The sequence below is a fragment of the Myotis davidii genome, unplaced genomic scaffold (genome assembly GCF_000327345.1).
Source record: "Myotis davidii unplaced genomic scaffold, ASM32734v1 scaffold404, whole genome shotgun sequence".
Classification (NCBI taxonomy): domain Eukaryota; kingdom Metazoa; phylum Chordata; class Mammalia; order Chiroptera; family Vespertilionidae; genus Myotis; species Myotis davidii.
The window spans coordinates 2,496,304-2,509,193 of NW_006295824.1; the positions used below are offsets into that span (position 1 = coordinate 2,496,304).

Below are 12,890 nucleotides of genomic sequence, written 5' to 3' on the forward strand. Positions count from 1 at the left end.
AGTCAGCAAAATATCAGACATATTTGTAGTGATATCTTTACCGATACAGCTCTTTGGGCAATGGAAACTAAGGAGAAAATAAACAAAAGGGACTACATCAAAATAAAAAGCTTCTGAAGAGCAAAAGAAACCATCAACAAAATAACAAGAAAGCACACTGCATGGGAGAACATATTTGCCAATGTTATATCAGATAGTGGCCTAATCTCCAATATTTATAAAGAACTCATACATTTTAACAAAAGTAAGATAAACAATCCAATAAAAAAAATGGGCAAAGGACCTAAATAGACATTTTTCAAAAATGGACACAGAAGGCCAAGAGACATATGAAAACATGCTCAAAATCACTAGAGATGCAAATCAAAACGACAATGAGATGCCATCCCACACCTGTCAGAATGGCTATCATCAACAAATCAACAAAAGGCAAGTGCTGGCCAGGATGTAGAGAAAATGAACTCTTGTGTACTGCTGGTGGGAATGCAGACTTGTGCAACCACTATGGAAAAGAGTATGGAGTTCCCTCAAAAAATTAAAACTGGAACTCCCATTTGGTCTAGTAATCCCACTTCTAGGACTATATCCCAAGAAATCAGAAACACCAATCCGAAAGGACATATGCAACCTTATGTTCATAGCAGCACAATTCACAATAGCTAAGATTTGGAAACAGCTTAAGTGCCCGTCAGCATGGGAGTGGATTGAAAAACAGTGGTACATCTACACAATGGAATACTACCCAGGTGTAAAAAAGAAAGAACTCTTACCATACCCAACAGCATGGCAGGATATGAAAAGCATTAAGCTAAGCAAAATAAGCCACTTGGGGAAAGATAAATATCACATGATCTCACTCATTTGTGGAATATATTGAATTACATAAACTGATGAACAAAAGTAGATCCAGAAACAGATAAGCACTGAACATACCATCAAACTTCAGAGGGAAAGCAGGAGGGGGGAGGGAGTAAGAGATCAACCAATGGATTTGTATGCATGCATAAGTGCCCATCAGCAGAGTGGATTAAAAAACTTTGGCACATCTATGCAATGGAATACTATGCTGCAGTAAAAATGAAGGAACGTCTACCATTTGCAACAGCATGGATGGAGCTCGAGAGCATTATAATAAGTGAAATAAGTCAGTCAGAGAAAGATAAATATCACATGATCTCACTCATTTGTGGACTATAATGAACAACATAAACCAATGAACAAAAACAGATCTAGGGACAGAGAAGCATAGATCTGATGTTCAAACCTCAGAGGGAAGGTAGGGGAGGGTTGGGGAAGGGGGTAGAGATCAACCAAAGGACTTGTATGCATGCATATAAGCATAAGTGATGGATGCAGACAACAGAGGGTGAGGGCAAGACTGGGGGGATGAGGGGACAATGGGTGGATAAAGACACATTTGTAATACCTTAATCAATAAAAAAAATTTAAAAATAAAATGTTCACTGTAAAAATTTATTTTAAATACAATAAAACGTAAAAAATAATTAAAATAAAATAACCAAATTCATGAACACTTCTAGATTAGTCATATTATCCATGCCTTTCCTGCTGCAGCACTTCTGAATAATCTACACTAATAAAAGACAAAGATGCTAATTGACTGTACCTTTGCTACACCCAAGCCATGCCCACCAGCCAATCAGAGCTATTATATGCAAATTAACCCAACTAAGATGGCGGCAACAGCCATGGAGGTGGAGCAAGCAGGAGGCTTGGTTGCCCCAAGCTTCCTGCCTGCCCGGGCGGCTGTGGCCTCTGCTCATGGCAACAAAGTTTCAATTATAGAAGCTAAATAAATCCCAGATACCTGCTTCCAGCCAGCCTTCACTGAGAGCCTGGGTGGATGGGGGCTGTGCCCAGCCTGCAATAGCCATCAGTCCCTCATCCAGGATGGCCATACCCTCATGGTGTGAGGGTCCCTACTAGGGGCTTGAACAGCCTGCAAACAGCCATCAGCCCTTCACCCAGATTGGCCAGGGACCCCAGCAGGAACCAACCCCCTGAGGGGCTGTGGCCAGCCTGCAAATAGCCATTAGCCCCTCACCCAGACTGGCCACACCCTCATGGGGTAAGGGTCCCTTTGGGGGGCATGGCCAGCCTGCAAACAGCCATCAGCCCTTCACCCAGATTGGCCAGGGACCCCAGCAGGAACCAACCCCCTGAGGGGCTGTGGCCAGCCTGCAAATAGCCATTAGCCCCTCACCCAGACTGGCCACACCCTCATGGGGTAAGGGTCCCTTTGGGGGGCATGGCCAGCCTGCAAACAGCCATCAGCCCTTCACCCAGATTGGCCAGGGACCCCAGCAGGAACCAACCCCCTGAGGGGCTGTGGCCAGCCTGCAAATAGCCATTAGCCCCTCACCCAGACTGGCCACACCCTCATGGGGTAAGGGTCCCTTTGGGGGGCATGGCCAGCCTGCAAACAGCCATCAGCCCTTCACCCAGATTGGCCAGGGACCCCAGCAGGAACCAACCCCCTGAGGGGCTGTGGCCAGCCTGCAAATAGCCATTAGCCCCTCACCCAGACTGGCCACACCCTCATGGGGTAAGGGTCCCTTTGGGGGGCATGGCCAGCCTGCAAACAGCCATCAGCCCTTCACCCAGATTGGCCAGGGACCCCAGCAGGAACCAACCCCCTGAGGGGCTGTGGCCAGCCTGCAAATAGCCATTAGCCCCTCACCCAGACTGGCCACACCCTCATGGGGTAAGGGTCCCTTTGGGGGGCATGGCCAGCCTGCAAACAGCCATCAGCCCTTCACCCAGATTGGCCAGGGACCCCAGCAGGAACCAACCCCCTGAGGGGCTGTGGCCAGCCTGCAAATAGCCATTAGCCCCTCACCCAGACTGGCCACACCCTCATGGGGTAAGGGTCCCTTTGGGGGGCATGGCCAGCCTGCAAACAGCCATCAGCCCTTCACCCAGATTGGCCAGGGACCCCAGCAGGAACCAACCCCCTGAGGGGCTGTGGCCAGCCTGCAAATAGCCATTAGCCCCTCACCCAGACTGGCCACACCCTCATGGGGTAAGGGTCCCTTTGGGGGGCATGGCCAGCCTGCAAACAGCCATCAGCCCTTCACCCAGATTGGCCAGGGACCCCAGCAGGAACCAACCCCCTGAGGGGCTGTGGCCAGCCTGCAAATAGCCATTAGCCCCTCACCCAGACTGGCCACACCCTCATGGGGTAAGGGTCCCTTTGGGGGGCATGGCCAGCCTGCAAACAGCCATCAGCCCTTCACCCAGATTGGCCAGGGACCCCAGCAGGAACCAACCCCCTGAGGGGCTGTGGCCAGCCTGCAAATAGCCATTAGCCCCTCACCCAGACTGGCCACACCCTCATGGGGTAAGGGTCCCTTTGGGGGGCATGGCCAGCCTGCAAACAGCCATCAGCCCTTCACCCAGATTGGCCAGGGACCCCAGCAGGAACCAACCCCCTGAGGGGCTGTGGCCAGCCTGCAAATAGCCATTAGCCCCTCACCCAGACTGGCCACACCCTCATGGGGTAAGGGTCCCTTTGGGGGGCATGGCCAGCCTGCAAACAGCCATCAGCCCTTCACCCAGATTGGCCAGGGACCCCAGCAGGAACCAACCCCCTGAGGGGCTGTGGCCAGCCTGCAAATAGCCATTAGCCCCTCACCCAGACTGGCCACACCCTCATGGGGTAAGGGTCCCTTTGGGGGGCATGGCCAGCCTGCAAACAGCCATCAGCCCTTCACCCAGATTGGCCAGGGACCCCAGCAGGAACCAACCCCCTGAGGGGCTGTGGCCAGCCTGCAAATAGCCATTAGCCCCTCACCCAGACTGGCCACACCCTCATGGGGTAAGGGTCCCTTTGGGGGGCATGGCCAGCCTGCAAACAGCCATCAGCCCTTCACCCAGATTGGCCAGGGACCCCAGCAGGAACCAACCCCCTGAGGGGCTGTGGCCAGCCTGCAAATAGCCATTAGCCCCTCACCCAGACTGGCCACACCCTCATGGGGTAAGGGTCCCTTTGGGGGGCATGGCCAGCCTGCAAACAGCCATCAGCCCTTCACCCAGATTGGCCAGGGACCCCAGCAGGAACCAACCCCCTGAGGGGCTGTGGCCAGCCTGCAAATAGCCATTAGCCCCTCACCCAGACTGGCCACACCCTCATGGGGTAAGGGTCCCTTTGGGGGGCATGGCCAGCCTGCAAACAGCCATCAGCCCTTCACCCAGATTGGCCAGGGACCCCAGCAGGAACCAACCCCCTGAGGGGCTGTGGCCAGCCTGCAAATAGCCATTAGCCCCTCACCCAGACTGGCCACACCCTCATGGGGTAAGGGTCCCTTTGGGGGGCATGGCCAGCCTGCAAACAGCCATCAGCCCTTCACCCAGATTGGCCAGGGACCCCAGCAGGAACCAACCCCCTGAGGGGCTGTGGCCAGCCTGCAAATAGCCATTAGCCCCTCACCCAGACTGGCCACACCCTCATGGGGTAAGGGTCCCTTTGGGGGGCATGGCCAGCCTGCAAACAGCCATCAGCCCTTCACCCAGATTGGCCAGGGACCCCAGCAGGAACCAACCCCCTGAGGGGCTGTGGCCAGCCTGCAAATAGCCATTAGCCCCTCACCCAGACTGGCCACACCCTCATGGGGTAAGGGTCCCTTTGGGGGGCATGGCCAGCCTGCAAACAGCCATCAGCCCTTCACCCAGATTGGCCAGGGACCCCAGCAGGAACCAACCCCCTGAGGGGCTGTGGCCAGCCTGCAAATAGCCATTAGCCCCTCACCCAGACTGGCCACACCCTCATGGGGTAAGGGTCCCTTTGGGGGGCATGGCCAGCCTGCAAACAGCCATCAGCCCTTCACCCAGATTGGCCAGGGACCCCAGCAGGAACCAACCCCCTGAGGGGCTGTGGCCAGCCTGCAAATAGCCATTAGCCCCTCACCCAGACTGGCCACACCCTCATGGGGTAAGGGTCCCTTTGGGGGGCATGGCCAGCCTGCAAACAGCCATCAGCCCTTCACCCAGATTGGCCAGGGACCCCAGCAGGAACCAACCCCCTGAGGGGCTGTGGCCAGCCTGCAAATAGCCATTAGCCCCTCACCCAGACTGGCCACACCCTCATGGGGTAAGGGTCCCTTTGGGGGGCATGGCCAGCCTGCAAACAGCCATCAGCCCTTCACCCAGATTGGCCAGGGACCCCAGCAGGAACCAACCCCCTGAGGGGCTGTGGCCAGCCTGCAAATAGCCATTAGCCCCTCACCCAGACTGGCCACACCCTCATGGGGTAAGGGTCCCTTTGGGGGGCATGGCCAGCCTGCAAACAGCCATCAGCCCTTCACCCAGATTGGCCAGGGACCCCAGCAGGAACCAACCCCCTGAGGGGCTGTGGCCAGCCTGCAAATAGCCATTAGCCCCTCACCCAGACTGGCCACACCCTCATGGGGTAAGGGTCCCTTTGGGGGGCATGGCCAGCCTGCAAACAGCCATCAGCCCTTCACCCAGATTGGCCAGGGACCCCAGCAGGAACCAACCCCCTGAGGGGCTGTGGCCAGCCTGCAAATAGCCATTAGCCCCTCACCCAGACTGGCCACACCCTCATGGGGTAAGGGTCCCTTTGGGGGGCATGGCCAGCCTGCAAACAGCCATCAGCCCTTCACCCAGATTGGCCAGGGACCCCAGCAGGAACCAACCCCCTGAGGGGCTGTGGCCAGCCTGCAAATAGCCATTAGCCCCTCACCCAGACTGGCCACACCCTCATGGGGTAAGGGTCCCTTTGGGGGGCATGGCCAGCCTGCAAACAGCCATCAGCCCTTCACCCAGATTGGCCAGGGACCCCAGCAGGAACCAACCCCCTGAGGGGCTGTGGCCAGCCTGCAAATAGCCATTAGCCCCTCACCCAGACTGGCCACACCCTCATGGGGTAAGGGTCCCTTTGGGGGGCATGGCCAGCCTGCAAACAGCCATCAGCCCTTCAACCAGATTGGCCAGGGACCCCAGCAGGAACCAACACCCTGAGGGGCTGTGGCCAGCCTGAAAACAGCCATCAGCCCCTAACCCAGGCTGGCCAGGCACCCCAGCAGGGACCCCTACCCTGAAGGGGCTGTGGCCAGCCTGCAAATAGCCATTAGCCCCTCACCCAGACTGGCCACACCCTCATGGGGTAAGGGTCCCCACTGGGGGGCTTGGCCAGCCTACAAACAGCCATCAGCCCCTCACCCAGGCTGGCCAGGCACCCCAGCAGGAGCCCCCTCCCTGAAGGGGGTGTGGCCAGCCTGAAAATGGCCTCCAGTCCCTCACCCAGGCTGGCCAGGCACCCCAGCAGGAGCCCCCTCCCTGAAGGGGGTGTGGCCAGCCTGAAAATGGCCTCCAGTCCCTCACCCAGGCTGGCCAGGCACCCCAGCAGGAGCCCCCTCCCTGAAGGGGGTGTGGCCAGCCTGAAAATGGCCTCCAGTCCCTCACCCAGGCTGGCCAGGCACCCCAGCGGGACTCCCACCCTGATCCAGGACACCCTTCAGGGCAAACCAGCCGGCCACCACCTGTGTACCAGGCCTCTATACTATATAATAAATGGGTAATATGCAAATTGACCCTAACAGCAGAGTGACTGGGAATCACTGGTCACTATGACACACACTGACCACGCTCGGTCATTCCCCAACGGGTCCCAGATTGCGAGAGGACACAGGCCAGGCTGAGGGACCCTCCTGAGTACACAAATTTTTGTGCACCAGGCCTCTAGTCTATAACAATAAAAGCATAATATGCAAATCAACCGAACAGCCAAACAGCAGAACAACCATCCGGAAGACCTTCCGGACGAAGCTGGGGCTGCGAGGGCCAAGGCAGCCATGGCTGTGAGGGCCTACTCTTTTGCGAATTTTGCGCATTTTGCCTCTAGTAGTCCTATAATGGAGTATATGCTGGAACTAAAAGCTTATATCCTATAGTTTCCACTTGGCCCTTCAATGACCTACCTGCCTATTTCTATTCCTTGTAACGTCTTAGCTCAGTTGCTATAACTGCAGCTGCCAGCCTGTCTGTTTTATTTCACTCTCACCACATATCATCTGTTTTGATTCTTGAGTCCCTTCAAAACACTCTAGTTACTTATCCTTGCTTTCAGATTCAACCTCCTCGATAAAATTACTGCATGTCCTCACCAGTCATAAAATCATCAATGTTGATTCTTGTCTCCTTCATATAATGAAGCCACTCTTCAAGGTGACGAAATCCAGCATTCATCATTCTTCTTGACGTTTACTGCACTCCCAAATTTATAGACACCTGAATTCGTAATACTCTCCACTTATTATCTGTGTTAATATGCCCTCCCATATGCCTCTATTTTTTGTCTCCTGAATAAGAAAGGGCTCTGGTCTGGCTGGTGTTGCTCAGTGGTTGAGCATTGACCTGTGGACCAGGAGGTCATGGTTCAATTCCCTGCTGGGGTATATGCCTGGGTTGTGGGCTCAGTCCCCAGTGGGGGGTATATAGGAGGAAGCCAATCAATGATTATGTCTCATCATTGATTTTTTTCTTCTCTCTCTCTCTCTCTCCCCCTCCCTCCTTCCCTCCCTCCCTCTTCCTTCCTCTCTGGAATAAATAAAAATATATATTAAAAAAAAGAAAGTGTACACACACACACACACACACATTCCTTATCATTCCCTGTATTTTTTACCTCACATTGCTCAGTCTGCTTAAGCTTCTTAGACCATGGAAACTAGATCTCCAGCCAAGACCTCTCTGTTTTGATTTATATATTTCCTCCTGTCTGTATAACACTGCCCCTGAAGTTTACTCCATGTCTTCAAACTTACAATTGAACTGATCATTTCTCTTTTACCTGTATAAATATTCTATAGCAAGACAATCTTAGAGAGCAATAATGATAAATTTGTCAGCATGTTTCAGTTGTGCTCTATTTTATATTCAAAATCCAGCCATGCACTTGGATCTCCCCCCGCACCCCCTCCACCCCAAGAGTAATAATTTTGTTAAAGACTATAAAACTTTGTGTTGGACAATATTAACTTTCTTCTTCCCAAACATAATTCCCATACTGTTACCTCAAATCTCTCTTCTCTGCTAGTTTTCAGGTATCTTAAATATCACAGATGTATACCAGTTTAGAATTGCAAAATAAATTCTGATTTAAGGAGGACCGTGTCCACCATCATTGATTAGGTTTGGAGCTCCAGAGATCTGAAGTAGTCCGTTTATTCTGTGGTCTCCCACTCTAGCATCTGAAAAATTCAAGAAGAGATGTATGTGATCTGCTCCTTAGCTACCCACTGCTCTCCTCTATTCTCCAGGAATAACAGCTCTGATTATATTGGAGGGGTCATGGGAAAGAAAGAAAGAAAAATATTTCTGTAATTAACTTCAGTTTGTATCATCTCTCTGCTGGTTACATGGATACTCTGGCCAGCTTCTCAGGGTACAGATGTTCTTTTGAGGAGGAAATCCAGTTAATGGCCCCGGAGGAGTATACATAAATTCTTCAGAAGGCCTTGGTAGAGGCCAACAATTCCCACTCCATGACACACCGGTACTCCAAACCTTTTCCTTAGCTTTTGCCCCCTGTTCCTGCATCTGACAGCTTCCTGTCCACAGAATTTCATTGTGTATCTCTTCTTCCCAGCTTTCCTAAATATAGTCTACAAGGTGTGGGATATGTTGGTTTAAGCAGGATGAATACTAGCACTTGTTAGTAGGCCCAGTGCAATCACTAGTTCCCCAATTTTTGTTGTTGTTGTTCTCTTAGCCCAAATTTAAGCCATAATTGCCAACCTATTGTTATAGCACCCTCGAACAATAGTGTCTCATAATTCCTCTATTTTTGTTTTGTTTCGATCTTTATAGCCTATTCCAGACATTTTGTTCTCTGAAATCCTGTTCCATTATTTCACACTCCTTGTTATTAAATGTAATCCTATTTTATTATCTCTTTAATCAAGTTCATACTTTTGAAAACATATTCAAATCTTTTAATCATTAGTCCTTTTAAAAATCATATAATATATGAAATTCATATGAGATCATCTTACCATGTGATATTCTTCCTATATTTTGAAATTCCTAGACTTTTTGTAATTTCCAGTCTCAAATGATTATTTGCTTGTATAACCAAAGGGTGTATTTACCTTTTTTTTTTAACATATCAGATATTTAATCAGGTTCTTATAAGAAATTCAGAACACACGTTTGTGAGGATAAAGTCCATTGATGAGAGTGAAGGTAGCCCTGGAGTTGAGGAACAGCTTTGATTTTTGGCAGAATTTGTGAGTCCACAGCTTTCTGGTCAACCTTCAGCTGTTCTTAATCTCGAATTTCTCTGTCCCTGTGTTGAACTTCTCACCTTCCTGTTGTCTGGGCTTCCACAGCTTCTTCTTGAAGTAAACATCAGTGAGATGTTTGGGGATTTTCACACCACTGGTATCAATTTTGGTGGAGGTGGTGATGACAAATTTCTGGTATGTTTTACAGAGGCACTCGATTGAGGGACAGAAGTCCGGGCACAAGTAGCAAGCCACTGCTCGGCTGCTTCAGGAAAACCACCCTCTTGCCTCTGTGGTGCCCAGTGAGGATGATCAGAATGGTCCCAGGAGTGATGCTGGCCCGCAATCTCCTCACATGCTCACTGAAGGGTTTCTTGCCTGGCTCAACAGCTTTTGAGGCACATCTTCAGTAGAATAATATCTAGGCATTTTGCGAGTTTAACCACTCGGGTACCACCATTCTTGTCACCACCAACTAGTTTTGTGACAGTAGCAAGAACTTTCTTCTTTTTCTTTTCAATCCTGGATTTAGCTGCCAAATACTTCCTCTTGTACATGGCCTTTTGCGAATACATCGCCGATTGGGAATATCTGCCAATTCCTTTGATGAGGACAGGGTTTGGGCTGCAGTGGGGCTTCCCCTTCTTAGGCGCATTAACCTTGACACCAGCATCAGCCTTCTTCTTGGCTTCAGGTTTCTTCTCCTTAGTATCGGGCTTGTCAGTTTTCTTTTCACCTGCCATCTTGCAAGATGGGAAAAAGAACTCTAATAATAATCTAATTATTTTCATATATACGTCCTATATCTCAAAAAAGAGAATATGTTTTAAATGTTTTAGAATAGCACCTAGCATGACACTTGTGGAATGGTTTTCAATAAGTGAAAGTGTGAGCAGGTATTACATATGCATGAAGAAACTTCTGAGCATGCACAGTGCACTTCAAACTGAACTCAAATGATAAACTGCATTCCTTTTTTATTATAGAATTCTATTACATAAGTATTTGGTTGGAGGAATGAAAATATTCGATTCATTCAATAATGTTATGGTGACACTATATTCCATTACCTTCATTTAGCCCAATAAGGTTACAGAAATACCTTATACGTTCAGAGAACTAGTCCAAGAATTAAGTGGTCCTTCTGGTCTACTTAAGCATCCATGGGACAAGAGCAGGTATTGCCTTATCAAATAATGAAAACATAAGAAGGAATAGGGATGTGGAAGAAAATAGTTTTTGTAAAGAGAGAGAAGAGAAATTCTTGAAGCAATTCTATGGAAAATAAATTCACTCAAAATAATTATCTTAATGAAGATGGTGCAATAAATGAAACGAATTTAGCATAAATTGTTCATATTTTCATAATAGGTTTTTTTGAGTTTTGGAATATGACGAAGTCTAAATATTAGCAGATGTTATCTGAATAATAGAGTTCTCAAATTTAAATTCCTCACATTCTGTGCTTCCTCTTTACTCTGTGTGTATTTAATGCACAAATATGTGACTTAATTACATGAATAGAGCCTGATGTGCTAATTTCTAACTGGTGAATTAAAAAAGAATGTGTCTAAGCTATGTTTTCTCAAAATGGAATTTTTAATATAAATTTTGTTATCTATTTTCATAACAGCAGTACTAGACTATGATGCATCAAATAAAGGATTTTCCTGCTGCTAGGAAAATGGCAAGAGCCCTGAGATCTCCACTTTTATTAGTTTTCTAATTTTATTTCCAGACCCATAGCTTATTTGATAGAAAGTAGTGTTTTTGGTTCACTGATACAAGAAAAACTCCATAAATACACAGAGCCATAATGTAACCAAAAGATTTAAAAGTTGAGTAAGGACAGAAACATGTTTTTAAAATGCTTCTGGTTGTAGGAGTAACTAAGGCTGGCAACTCTTACTAGTATCTAATGCTGTGGGTAATAAAAAGAGTCACTTTTCACTGATAATTACCTTTGAATTCAGTTTCAAGAGATGTGTAATCTACTGAAACATCTTTCATTTCTTAAATGATTGAACATGTGTTCATTATGAAATGAAAATATATTTATTTCAAATATTTAAATACTAGTAATAAAAATATACAATTTCCCTTCGTAAAATATCAGAAATTAATAAAGTAATATAAATTCCTTAAATATAGTCACTGTATTTATACTGTTTGACTTAAAAAAAAGTATATTGAGACTTAATTGCTTGTCCTCTTTGTACTACAACAGGTTCCTGAACATAAAACAGTTATTCAGGAACACTTTACTAATAATACTGCTGTCAGTTATTTATATATATACACATATGCACAGCTGATACAAAGTTCAAACTGGTACTATTTTGACTGTTGTGCAGAACATATTCTGAAGGAATGCATTTATTTCAAAGCTAAGTACATGATGCCAATTCATTGTTAGTAATATTTTAAGATCAAACATATCTTTATTTGAAAACCTTTAAAATTATTATGGTAAATGTAGAAGTATTTCAACAAAATGAGATCATATTGAAAAAACAAAAACCAACAAAACAACTCCGTAACTGAACTCTACAAGGCTAGGAATAGCATGAGTACCATTCTTCCCAGTTGCTCCAATAAATTACTTTAATCAGTGAAGAAAAAAAAATTCTGAACCCATTTAATCACTTTCTCTCTTAATAGCCATATTTATTTTATAATTTCCTTTTATTTTTTATAGATATATCTATATATAAAACAGTCTAAGCGACCAAATGACGGAATGACCAAACAACCAGTTGACTGGTTGCTCTGATGTGCAGGAGCTGCTCCCTGGTGGTCAGTGTGCTCCCACAGAGGGAGCGCAGCTCAGCTGACCAATGGGCGCCAGACGCAGAGCTCAAGGTTGGTGAGCGCTGCTGCGATGGTGCGAGCCTCTCCTGATCACGATTGACAGGGCACGAGCCTGCAGCAGGCACAGTGGGGTCTAGATGAGCAGGAGAGTCTGGCAGGAGTGGCAGGCAGCATTGGACTGCCAGTTTTGGCCCAATCCCCACAGGCCATGCCGAGGGACCCCACTGGTGCACTAATCTGTGCACTGGGCCTCTAGTTATAATATAATTTACATACACTAATATTTCCTCTTTTAAGTGAACAGTTTTGGTAGCTGTATATTATATAACTACCATCACAATTAAGATATTGAACATTTCTAGCAGCCCAAAAATTTCCTTGTGTATCTTGCACTCAATTTCCTCTCTAAATACCCAGCTCCAGACAACCATCGACTTGATTTCTATACTTATACGTTTGCCTTTTCTAAAAAGTCATATAATTGGGATCACAGAGTGTTTAATCTTTCTTCTTCTTACTTTACATAGGATAATGCTTTTGAGAAATCTGCAAGTTGTCCATGTACCAAACTTTGTTCCTTTTTATTGCTGATTACTATTCAGTAATATAATTATAACCAAAACATCTTATCATTCAATGGTTGACGACTATTTGTGTCTCTAGTTGTCAGTTACTCTGAATAATGGTCCTAGGGACATTCACAACATCTTTCTGTAGATATATGTTTTCATTTATCTTGGGTGAATACCTTGAGTGGGATTGCTGGATCATATAGCAAGTGTATGTTTAAGTACTAAACAATTTTTCAATGTG

The 12,890-nt window shown here is 47.3% G+C and overlaps 1 protein-coding gene and 1 pseudogene across 1 annotated transcript in view; both read right to left on the reverse strand.

Moving 5' to 3' along the window:
• The window catches only part of GALNTL6 (polypeptide N-acetylgalactosaminyltransferase-like 6), a 987,982-nt gene that overhangs the window by 912,213 nt on the left and 62,879 nt on the right, over positions 1-12,890 (reverse strand). The gene's annotated exons all lie outside the window — the stretch shown is intronic.
• Positions 9,180-10,009, reverse strand: LOC102763241 (annotated as a pseudogene).